Raw genomic sequence first — 10,292 nt, 5'->3', positions numbered from 1 at the left:
TTCCTGGAAAACAAACTGCATGTGTTAGAATGTTCTGCACTGAGAATTTTTCAGATTCATGCAATGGTTCATACATTCACTAGAAATAAGAAAAACAAGATTACTTTCGGCTACCCTTCCCAATTCCAAAGACTTTCCTTGAGATATAAATACATATTTATATGTGTTTGTACACCCATAGCTTGCTGCATTTTTCTCCCCCCATAGTATCTGTTGACTTCTCTTTATGTTTTACTTGGGAGAAAGAAAGATACCAAATCAGCAGAGCTGACAAGGACGGGGCCCTTTGGTGTTCTGATGAAAATGGGTTTAGGAACCAGACAGTGAAATATTTATCTAGCAGTTCTTCAGAGTGGGTAAGTGTTTAATTGTTGATATAAATCCAGGAACCAGGTTCTGATGAGCATGTTAGCCTTTAATTATCACAAGAATTCAATGGTCAAACAATTACCTTTTCTTTTCCTTGCCAAGGTCTAAGTACCTCACGAGATATTCAAAGAGATTTTTTTCTAGAACTGGTAATCTAACCAGAGATTTTTACCTGCAATTTACTCTGTGTATATATATATATATATATATTTAGTATCCTTAAAAAGTAAACCTCGTGGCTAACACTGGCAATATTTCTCTGCAGTTAAGAAGACAATGCTTATTGGTAAAATTGCTTCTTTTCTAAACTGTACTGAGGGATGTAGAAGAACAATTTTAATAGACTGTGATGGGTACATCCCTGCTCTGTCCCCCTCCCTTTCCCATCCTTGGACCTGCTCTATGATCTCAGAAAATCCTGATAAACCTTGACCAAACTGTTGAATGATGCCTTGAGGAAGCCAATGGTGCTGTGAGGCATTCACTGATTGTACCAGGAGCTCTTGCATGGCAGAGGTGGGACCATCAGCTGCCCAGCCAAGGTGGGAAACAAAGGATAAGCAATTCTCCTTTTTTTTAACCTGAATCATGTCCCGAGGGAAACAGCCTCACTGTGAGTTATAGCCCGAGTGAAATGGTGTGATTGATACTGCCCTTAGAGCAAGAGAAGCACAGTAGTTACCAGCTTGGGTTGGCCAGGATGGAAACTTAGTGGTGACCAAAGTCAATCATCTTGAGACCCTATAAACAGTGTTCAGTCCTGAGTGAGGTCCCTTGAGCTCTCCTGGACTGCAGTGACTGTGCCAGCACCTCCCTCTGAGTGGGACCTGTTGTGGAGCTCCAAACCCTCAAGCTTGTGATGCACAAAGGATTGTTACTGACAGCAAGAATATCCCCCCACCCCACACTTCCACAGGCCTTGGGGTGCAGCCCTTTCCTTTGGGAAAAGCCAGGGGATTTGATGTATTTCACTGAACCCAAAGGGAACTTTGATAGGTGCCTTTGCACACGTAGGTTTTACCTGTGAACTGATTATGGTATGAATGTTACTACCTCAAAACTGTAGCTAAGGCACTGCTATAATTATTGTGAGCCCTTCTGAATTTCTTTGCAAATGTTAAAGTGATTAAATGCTGCTAAACCCTTTTGTACCCTTATCTTTGCATCCTTTGTACCCTGACACCCTCTTGCATTCCCAGCTTCCTTGTAAGTCATTCCAAATGGCTTCTAATTTGATCTTCCTGTGGATGTTTTAATCTGTACAGTACGTAATAGAGGGAACCTTGCCACCGAGCTCTGTAAAGTTGCATTTCCACAAACTCATATTGAACCCTCCTTTTGCCAGTACCTTTGATGGTTTCTTAAAGCAGCCAAACCACTCATTTGCAGCATAGAGAAAGGTGTGGTATCCACACACAGCTGGCATCTGCTCAGATCTCAATGCTTGGTCCATATGAACATGTCCTTAGGAATACACATATGGCACTGCAAGCAGGGGAAAAAGATGCACTGAGAAATAGGATTCCTTTTTTTTTGACTAATGAAGGCAAATGTATTAGAAGTAATACAACTGGAAAATGGCAAATGAGAGAATTCAATAGTAGGTCTTGTAAACCTTTTTAGTGAAGTTAAGAGTGTGCCAGTAATAAAATGCATAAAACTTTAAAATAATTTCCTTAAATGAATTGCTTTTGGAGACGTCTTAGGAGGCATTATTTTGACAATGTTAATTGTTGCCTTTTTCTTTTTTGATAAATGGATTATGCAAAATTAATTCCCTCACTGTGTAGATTTAATCCACAGCACAGGACCACTGTCAGAATTTAAAACTATTTTGAGCTTTCTAATGAATAGATACAAAACACCCGTACTCAATTAACTTATTAGTTTGAAATTATAAATCAGTCACTGTCTTTATCTACAGTTTCCTGCATTTGACCAAATCCTACTGTACAAATGCCCAGAAAAAATAATTATAAGATATTTTTGAAGACCAAGTTCTATCATAGTATCCTAAAATATTGGGTAACTTCCCTTCCGTTATGTCACTGCTTTACTCATGAAGAACTTACAAAACACAGAGAAAACTTAAAAACTTATTCCAGTGCTTTGAGTGAGAAAGAAGTAAAACCATTAGTTTACCTTGCTAAAATTTCTTTAAAAAATAACTTGATGATCTGGGTTCACTCTTAATTTTCCCAGACTATTAGAAAATCAAACTTTCCTTTATTAGCTCATACTCTTGCCATGCTAATACTGTCTCCCTGAATGAACCCCAGCATATGCAGGGGTTTTGTCCACTTTCCACTGGGAGTGGGCAGCACCGATGTGCAGAGAAGCTAATTTACAAAAATTACATGTTTAAAAGGCTTTCACTACTGTCTGGAGATGAGGTGATGAGGAGGTGAACTATCTTCCTCTCTATCCTCCCTGAGTGAGCTGCATTCAGAGAAACAGAGGAAATAATCCAATCACCCAGCTGTGCAAAGCCTCAGATATATATTACAGTGCCCATGAGGAGATTTGAATTTTAACTTTTAATTTCCATAGGAGAAATGTTCAGCCTGCCCAAGTGAGAACCCAGCTGGAGCAGGGTTCATCTGGTTCACCTGATGTTAAAACACAGGTGCATGTCCCCTACATCTTTCAGATGTTTCACCTGGTACGTCTTTCAGCACTTCAGCAGTTTCAAATATTCTCAGTGCCCTCACATGAAAGAATATATTGCATTAATTTCTGAGGGTTATTTCTGGGTTTAGATACACTCAGGAATTTGAACCAGGCAACTGGCTAGCGAGCTGATGTGTCCTTGTGTACCCATGCTGGTTGTATTTAGTTTCCTGGCAAACTCAGATCAGTCTGCCCCTTTCCCTGTTCACAACCCAGCATCAGAAATCACTGATGACCTCTTGCAGATAGAACAGCCATAAATAGCAGTGTTAGTACAAGAAGTTAGTAGAAAGCTAATTTCTCCATTTCAGTAAATTAAGTTACCTAGGAGATAAAGGGATCTGTACTGCCACAAATTGCTTGATATCGTGTCAAACAGCAGGTTCATACCTGTCTGGTAGGATTATGGAATCAGAGATTGCTTCTTGATCTAGATCCATGAAGATTTAGTGTTGATTTTGTGAGTGTAGCTTTTTTTGATTTTTTATTTTGCCTAGCTCATGTCAGGTTAGAGAGCTTGACTTGAAAGCTGCTGCCATTGCTTTAACCACAAATGGTAATCATCACGTCGTACAGGATATGACAAATAAAAACCAAATGCAAAGGAGTCTGAACTTTACTCCTTGTCCCCTGAGTGTGAGTCTGGAGTGGGGGCGGTGTCCAAGCAGTCAAAAAGCTGCAGTGATAATCAGGGAGCCTCAGGCAGGATGCTGATCCAGCCACACTGATCTCGCTCCTCAGCCTTCAGAGAGGACCGGACAGGGACTCAGCTTTCAGTTGTGTGGCAGTGCCAGAATATTTTGCACTCCCACCACTCCTAAATAAGGTTTAAAACAGCATTTCTGAGGGGTAATTAAGCAGGTTTGTATCTAGGAGGCGCCAAAGTGGCTTCCTGCAAATCCAGAGGAACGGGAGGCTCAGAAGCCACCTTAGGGTGGCTTATTGAAACTGCCTTTGAGCATCCTGCCTGCTGGTTGATCAGTGTTTTGAAGGAGTTATGGTTCCAAGGGATGTCCTAACGCACACAGCATTAAATGGGTTCAGGGCCCCACTCTCTTTTTTTTTCTTGCAATTGAATAGCAATTACTCCTAAACAGAAAGTGATTATTATTCTTAGTTTGTTAAAATTGTGGAATTAGTTAAGCAAAAATCAAACTTCTCCTGGATCTAGATGAAGAATCACTGATATTCAGAATACATGGGTGTGTATTTGCTGTTTGAGGCAATATAAGGTACCTAAATACTTGCAGAGGATACAGAACCTCACCTAGTAGAAAATCATGAAATTTTTCAATCAGGAAACTTAGATTAGCTATAATTTTCTATTATTTAATGAATGCAACTGACTTCTCTGAAATCTGCAATATTTAACAGTTCATACATCTTTATCTTAGAATTTAATTTTTTCTTTATTGGTGTCCAGCAGTGCAGCATTTGGGACTGAAATGGCTTGTGGTCCAGGACTTGGCCAACAAAGATGGATGAAAATGACTGGCATTTACTGACAGAATCATGAACACAACTGGGCAGAACTGTAATGCAGAAAGGAAAGATGCTGGATTGTAATAATGCCTTAGTCTGTGACTGGCTGCTGAATACTTGTTTACAAATTATTGCAAGATTCTGTTTACACAAGATTATTTTAACCTATAACATTTTGATATTCTTGGGAAGTGCAGATGGTATATTTACTTAATCACTGTCAAAGCCCTAACTTTTTATTATTTTAAACTGATTCTGAAGTCAGTGTTACTTCTGCTCAGTGTTTTCACATGTGTTATGCTTGCCTTGTTTCAACTCCTTCCCAGTCATTTTTAATTCTGCTCAGTGTTCATTTTTCAGAGTGAAGTTTTTCTTAAAAATGACTGAATGCATAAGCCAACAGTGGGAGTGGTAAGGCATCTAAGAAAAACCCACCCCTTCCTACACTTCCTCCTGTGTGACCAGGTTTTGAACCTTTCTATGGTTCCACTGCTGAACCATGGGGTTATTTTTCCTTGGGACATGATGTTTTAACCTGCCTCAAGTTTTTACATTGCTGTACCCTGAACTGCAAAATTAATTCCAGAACTTTAACACTGGAGTGATGAGTAAGGGACTTTCCCAAAGGCGGCAAGCTCCAGTCTTCTGGCAGTCTCTGGATCTGATCTACCACCTGTTTCTTTTTTCAAAAAATCCATCTCCATCTCAGCTTCTCCCTACATTACCCTGGTATTTATTATTGTAATTGGGTGCCAGCTGTACATGTCAGTGGAGTCGTCACAGGCAAAGGAATGAGTGGTTACACAAAAAATGCAGTTTCCAGCCCAAAGTACTGAGTACCCCTGCAGACTGAATGGAGGGAGAAAGCAATTTATGGGGACTGCAACTTGGGTTATTTTCACTGCTCAGAGCCTGGGTGCTTCCGTGAAGCCTTAGGCTGTTTATTCTCTCAGGCTTTTGAGAAAGAGAAGGAATTGTGCCTGCCACCAAAAGAAAAGGGGTTTATTCGTGCTTTTTATGATTCCTTTTGATGTGTATCTGTATACTTAGGTGGAATGGACTGGAGAAATCTATGAGGAAATTTAACTCAGAATATTACCTTATGTAAAGGTGCTCAGACATGGATTGAGATCTTCATTATTTTTTTCTGAATAGAATAAATTAAAAAAATATATATATTTGAAACTGCTGCATAGGGACTTAAATATTATTACTTTATCCTTGCCAGAATATTGGGATGGAATTTCACAGTATCGAGGTTGTGTATAAAGGAAACCTTATGTAAGATAATGAGGTACTTTGAGGCAAAACTTAATGGCTTTACCTTACTCTCCCTACTGGTAGTGAATACTTGATAATTCCTAATGATGCTTTCTTCATACCTTCATAGCAATATGTTCATTCCACATCTAAAAACAGTTTGGTAATGCAATTTCTCTATAAAATGCTGCTACTAACCGTATCTAAACTAATTAGGCACAGTCAGAAACAGCCTAAAAATGTAGCATGCTTGCTGAATGAGCAGATTTGGAATTTGGCACTGTTCCTACTACATAACTCGGTTGGGATGCTATTACTGATGCCTCCCTTTCTGGGCCATAGGAGCCAGATTTCTGTGTCTCTTCTGATCTTCTCTGCCCTGGAGCAGTACTGTGGGCAGAGGGGAACAGCTTATGTGTAGCTGCTGTGCTGGGGCTCCTTTGCCTCTTCATCACAGCTTGGGGAGCAGAAATGTGTGGCAGGGAGAGCTGCAAGGGCACAACATGTCTTGACCAGTCCTGGCTGCTGGATGTTTTTAGTGACAGCAGTGTAAGTGAGAGCCACCTCTGGGCTTTCCTTACAGTTCTGGGTGTGCAGCAGAGGCAAAACTTGCTGAAAGTCAGGGCCATCCTAATATACACCCAATGCACATTTTACTTCTAGCTCAGTTTTTATTTCAACAAAAGCTCTTAAACCACTAACTCTTGTGTTTTCCCAAATTTTAGCAAATGTGGCAAATTTACCACATTTGTGTAACTTTGGCTCACAGAACATGATCCCAAGCAGTTAAAGCAATTGAAGGATTTACCAAATAAATACTAAGCAATTATTATCATGGGATTAAAAAGGAGGGAGGAAAGTCCTTGCATAAAGTGACTACAGAAACAGGTCATGAAATATCCTGTTAGTACAGCAAAAACTTATTTTCCTGTGTGTCCAACTCAGAGTACATGAACCATTGTAAGCCTTTCCAAAAGTCTTGTTGGGTGAGTTGACCAGGGCCTTACAACCACTTGAGTCACTTCTAAGTCTGATTTGAATTTGGTCTTCAGAACTCTAGGTAAAAAAAGTGTATTGTATACTCTTAGTGTATTCAAAATGACAGTGTTCATTTAATGGGCTGTGACCGTTTTTTATTATTTTGGCTTAATCTGTAAATCACTATGGCTTCTCCAAGCCCTTTGTTATTAAACAACAGACACCGTGTTCAAAAAAAGCACTGAAATTCCATCTCAGACCAAACACAAACCAGTGCAAAGTCACTGAATTATGAAATGATTGATTTGTCACTGAGGGGACTCAGTGGTTCTGCAGTGATCCTGTGCAGAGCCACAGAAGGAATAGCTTGGAAGGATCCTGGCAATCCGTGTCTTTCATTGCTGCCTCAGCAGGACCAGGGGAGATGTAGAAGCAAAACCTCAGCCCAGCACTCTACAATATATGCACAAGTGCTACATTTGCTTCTAGATCCAACATATAACCTCTGTTTCAGTGAGATTTCCCAGTGCTGCCTGGAGGGTCTCACTGGTGCGGGCTTGCTGAGGCCTCAAACATTTCCATGGAATGAATGTTGCAGGAACACTCATCATGATCAATGTTCAGGTTGGCTGGGATCTTTCCAACAGCCCCAAGTTTTTGGGACACTTAAGCTCTCTTCCTATTGTATCACACTGCCCAATCTAGCATTTACAAATAGCAACAAGGAGTTTTCTGTTGCTCTCTCTGAAAGTTGGATCAGATCACAGAGGATACATGCAGCTAATTGTCTGGGTTTCTCTAAGAAAAAACCTGTAGTTAATGCAATACTTGAGCTTACAATGGGCAAATGTTTAGATTTACCAGCCCTGACAATTTGTTTGCATCTTTAATTTGCTCAATCTGTTATTTCTTTTTCAGTAGCTAAACATTTCCATGTAGAAGTAGTCAGAAAACTCAAGCATGTTCCAGGCAATGAAAAGTTCTAAATATTTTATTTTTCTATTGTAGGTTTGGTTGTGGTATAGAACATGGGTGCAACTCTGCAAGGGGGATGTTTAATTTTTCTTTCTGGAATGATTTTCCTGCTTTTCTGTGAATCCTGTCATTAGGTTGAGGCCAGCATGGCAGTGGAGAGGACCAAAGTGCATTTTTGATAGAAGCTACCAGTACTGATGCCAAAATGAAACAAAACTACTGCATTCCTAATCCTCTTACCTTACTCAGATCACTAGCCTTCATGGCAAGTCTATCAATTAGACCATCAGGCACTAACAGCTATAATTTGGCATCCACCAGAAAGTGGGAAAATACAGCAGAATATTTTAGGACAGGCCACCAAAAACACCTACTGGAAAATCTCAACTTCCAGTCCTGCCTAGCTCTGTGAGGTGACCACAGATAAGCTGCCTCTATTTTGTGTGCTGCTTTTGCAGCTATTAGGTCTTTGTAATTTGGGCTTGTTTTTTTTTTTTGTTCTCAGGGACCTGATTATGCTTGAACACAGAAATTTTATTTGTGTACAAAGGATATGGAAAAAACATATCAAAAAGAAAGGGAGAGGATGCCTTGGAATAGAAAAAACCTAGGGCCCATCTTATTAAAAAAAAAAAAAATTCACAATTTCTCTGCAGAAGCTTGCATGAGACTGGGAGAACAAGGAAAAAAGGAAAAAGCAGGACACTTTTAAATTGAATTGGGCCCTTAGTGTGCTGTTTAAACTACTAAACCTCATGATTAGACACAGTGATTGAGCTGCAGTATAGAAGAATAACACTTCAACATGAGATGTAAATCAAACACATGCTGCACTTGCATCCTGGCTAAGTACCATTGAGGGGGATTTCTCATGCTATAGGGTGCACCTGAGTGATGCCACAATCTCAGAAGGCCATTAAAGTTCCTCGGTTATTGTTTTTGCACCAACAAATTATTTCACCCCCAGGGCAAAAATAAATCAGAAACAGGGCACATAGAAAATCTTCACAGCCTTTAGGATCATGTATGGCGTATGCCCAAGAGCCCTATCTGTACAGAAGAGCTGGGCACTCTTGCCCCTGCTGGCCTGGCACCTTCTGAGCTATGTATGGAATCATAAGGCTGAGGCTGGGCTGATTTCCCACTGAGCAGTGCTTTATTCCACAAGTACGGAGTAAAATGGGACTCGTGATGTAAGCTACTAATCAAAGCAAAGATTATCACAGCCTGCCCTTAAATGAGCTGCACTCACTTCGTGACTGTTTCAACAGCCATCAGTATGTCTTTTTAGGGTCTTCATTATTGATTTTTAATATAGATCTAATTGGGAACCTCAGATTGCTTTTGATTTGATCTTTTTCGGCAGAGACTTAAACCCTAAAGGAACTAGTCACCTCTTTGATGCATGTGCCAAGCTGCAGTCAAACTTCAAAGGGCAAAGGATACATTTTGAATTTCCTTTCAACTTTCCCCCATTGGCCTGGCTGCTACCACATTATGAATTATAAACAATTCTATTTTGCGCTTGTCCTTACACTTCACACTTCATACGAGGATCTCAAAGTGTATTACAAACTTCAATTAAACAGAACAATACCCCGATGAACTGGGTTCGCTACAGTTGGAAACTCTTTCAAAACCCAGGGAAGTTTAGCCATTTGAGGGATTGCAGATAGTTCAAGCAAGTCAAGGGAGTTCAAGCAGAGAGAAGAAAAGTGCCTGTGATAAAAACGGGGATGTCATTAGGCAAGATATTAATCAACACCTCACTTGCAGTGTGTTTACCATTCTTAGCCTTTCATGAAAAAGGTCACAGTATCAAATTCAGAAGACCAAGAAGCCAAACTTCAGCAAGAAATTCTTCATCTACTACTTGAGACAGACTCCAGCTGAGCCTTGCTAATGGCAAACAGTAAGTGGCCATCATCCAGGAAAGGATAAAGAAGACATTTTCTGTGAAGTCACCCAGACTATGACTATCAGTAATGCCTCTGTAAGAACTCTGAGCAATGGCAACAGTCAGAATGACAGGGGTTTGGATTAGCAGTGGCAAAACCTCTCCCCAGATTGGAAGGCTCTCCTGGGGCGTCTTCATATAGATCTACGTAGGCATATCTTTGAGGGGCCTGTCAAAATCAAAATATCGCTGGAAATACAGAGCTTGAATCTCACTCACACAGAGGCTGGTGCTTACATAAATGAGGCTCCTCAGGCCTGCCTCTAGTTACTATTATGGATGACAGCTTCTATCAAGATTTTTTTCTTCACTTCTCCGAGGTTCTTTTTAGTATAAAATAGCTCCCGTGTCCTTTTGCTTCTTCTTGAGTGTAAAGTAGACAAGATCTAGCCTGAAGGACTCTTCAGCTGCCTCACTGCTTCCAAAAGAGAAAGAAACCAAGAGATTTTCCACGGCTCAGGAAGGTGTTTGTTCTCCCGCCTCAGCCAGGTTCAGCCTTAAGCCCACCTTGGCACTTCTGCCCAGTGTTTCAGAGGGAGGAGCAAGGAGTAGGACCACACTGCCACTTTTGCTTTCACCTGATGTTGAGGCTTCAAGTTCA

The sequence above is a fragment of the Coloeus monedula genome, assembly GCF_965178545.1.
Source record: "Coloeus monedula genome assembly, chromosome: 4".
Lineage (NCBI taxonomy): Eukaryota > Metazoa > Chordata > Aves > Passeriformes > Corvidae > Coloeus > Coloeus monedula.
This window is presented reverse-complemented; position numbering follows the sequence as displayed.